This window comes from Palaemon carinicauda, chromosome 36, assembly GCF_036898095.1.
Source record: "Palaemon carinicauda isolate YSFRI2023 chromosome 36, ASM3689809v2, whole genome shotgun sequence".
Taxonomy (NCBI): Eukaryota; Metazoa; Arthropoda; class Malacostraca; order Decapoda; family Palaemonidae; genus Palaemon; species Palaemon carinicauda.
This window is the reverse complement of record NC_090760.1, coordinates 72399189-72401688: the sequence shown is the minus strand read 5'-3', so window position 1 is coordinate 72401688 and position 2500 is coordinate 72399189. Positions and strand designations below refer to the sequence as shown.

The 2500-nt window shown below is 36.2% G+C and overlaps 1 long non-coding RNA gene and 1 pseudogene across 1 annotated transcript in view; one reads left to right on the top strand and one right to left on the bottom strand.

Moving 5' to 3' along the window:
• LOC137628465 (uncharacterized) overlaps window positions 1-2500 on the top strand; it is a 186882-nt gene that overhangs the window by 15866 nt on the left and 168516 nt on the right. The gene's annotated exons all lie outside the window — the stretch shown is intronic.
• Window positions 1-2500, bottom strand: part of LOC137628260 (uncharacterized) — a 97216-nt pseudogene that overhangs the window by 399 nt on the left and 94317 nt on the right.

The following is a 2500-nucleotide window of genomic DNA, read 5'->3' as shown; positions in this document are numbered from 1 at the left end:
AGGTGCTTTTGCGATGGATAAGGGTCATGCAAGTGGGATACACTGCGAAAAATTTTCATTAAAAAAACGGTTAATGCCTGGCAACATTTATTCCAGGAATATTTACCGTTTTAAAAACGGATATGTTGACGTAAAGGAGTGATATTACGGTCACCAACCAGTAAAAGATGATGATAAAGTAAGTTAAAATTACAGTCGCCTGTATTTGACTGAAATACGGCTGAGAACAGTACATTTTTACGCAGAATATCTGATTAAAATTACGGTTTTTTTAACGGTGTAGCCGTTCCCAAGACCCTGTCTTGCAAAATAGTCAGTCATTACTTAATCTTGCATTAGATATTATGAGTCTGGATCTGTTAGCAAAAGTAGGACAGGTGAACGAATGGAGTAAAGGGTAGAGAGAATCCAGGGTGTCATGCTGAGAGCCCATGCTTTCTCCTACCACAAGTGTCTCACTTAAGGGTATACAATATACCGCTTAAGTTAACAGATACTGAGGTAATTGTTTTCAAAATAGACTTCAGCCGCATCTGCTGATAGTAGAAATTGAATTCTAGTCATCTTGATTGGGAAGCTTGTGTCCTGACCTCAAATCCAGAAGAACAGAAATAGTGCCAAATACCCGATATAATAAGAGTACTATATATATATATATATACAGTATATATATATATATATATATACTGTATATATATATATATATACAGTATATATATATATATATACAGTATATATATATATACAGTATATATATATATATATACTGTATATATATATATATATATATACTGTATATATATATATATATATATACAGTATATATATATATATTATATATATATATATATATATATTATATATATATATATATATATATTCATGTCACGCTGAAGGGCAACCACTCGAAAAACAACAATTTCTCACAAATTTGCCAAACTAACGTGTTGTCGATAGGAAAGGGGAAAGGGGTGAGATAGGTTGAATGTGTGTCTGTGTTTGTGTGCGCGCGCACATGCCTATCTAAATATTTTGCCGTCATTTTTGACGGGTTGCGTACACTAGTTATGCATAAAGTTCTGTGACAGACACGCAGGATTACTCACTATATACCTTATTGGATGTCAATGTAAGAAAAGAAGTACTAAAGGAATTGGAATCTCTTTTAGTAAAGGGTCTGTAAAGACCAGTGTGGCTGTTTGGGGATGAGATAGATCAAAGGGAATATTATGAATAATAAAGCGAATGGCATTGAGCACAAACCTTTTCCTATACATAGTGTATACAAAAAGATCGGCAATTGAATTACGCACATTTTGGCACTAGTTTTATGAAAATCTGAAAAAGAAATTTGACCTTTTCGTGATTGGCCTTGACGTTTGACCCAATCACTCCCAAAATCTAATGAAATTGTCCTTGGATCATGGCCAATCATCCCAATAAATTTCATGAGATTCGGTCAAATAGTTTTCGAGTTATGCGAATCATAAACACACAGACAGACATACCAACAAATCAATGCCTATCAAATCAACCTTCGCAAGTAAGTTGGCGAAGGTACTGTAATGAAGGAGGGCCTCTTTCCGTTTTTTTTCTGCGTAGGGGACACAGTTACCTCCATCTGAAACTAATCTACTAACACGTAAAAGCCGTTTGAATGTAACACGCCCTAATTTCAACTGTATTTTCACAGTAGGTTGACCAGGGCACCAGCCGCCCGTTGAGACACTACCGCTAGAGAGCTAGGGGGTCCTTTGACTGGCCAGACAGTACTACATTGGATTCTTCTCTTTGGTTACGGTTCCTTCTCTTTGCTACACAGACACCGAATAGTCTGGCCTATTCTTTACAGATTCTCCTCTGTCCTCATACACCTGAAAACACTGAGATTACCTAACAATTCTTCTTTACCCAAAGGGTTAACTACGGCAATCTAATTGTTCAGTGGCTATTTTCCTCTTGGTAAGGGTAGAAGAGACTCTTGAGCTATGGTAAGCAGCTCTTCTACGAGAAGGACACTCCAAAATTAAACCATTGTTCTCTAGTTTTGGGTAGTGCTATAGCCTCTGTACCATGGTCTTCCACTGTCTTGGGTTAGAGTTCTCTTGCTTGAGGGTACACTCGGGCTCACTGTTCTATCTAGTTTCTCTTCCTCTTGTTTTGTTAAAGTTTTTATAGTTTATATAGGAAATATTTATTTTAATTTTGTTGCTGTTCTTGGAATGTTTTATTTTTCCTTGTTTCCTTTCCTCACTGGGCTATTTTCCCTGTTGGGGCCTCTGGGCTTATAGCATCCTGCTTTTCCAACTAGGGCTGTAGCTTAGCATTTAATAATAATAATAATACAGTTATGTCAATTTTTATGTCAATGCCACCCTTATTGACAAAAGCCGTTAAATGTACACATTCAATTGGCACCCTTATGTTACCACTTAGGGGCCTATAAATAACTGTGTTTAAAGGTTTAAAGGTTTAAAAGCGGTTTATAAATGGCAGAAGC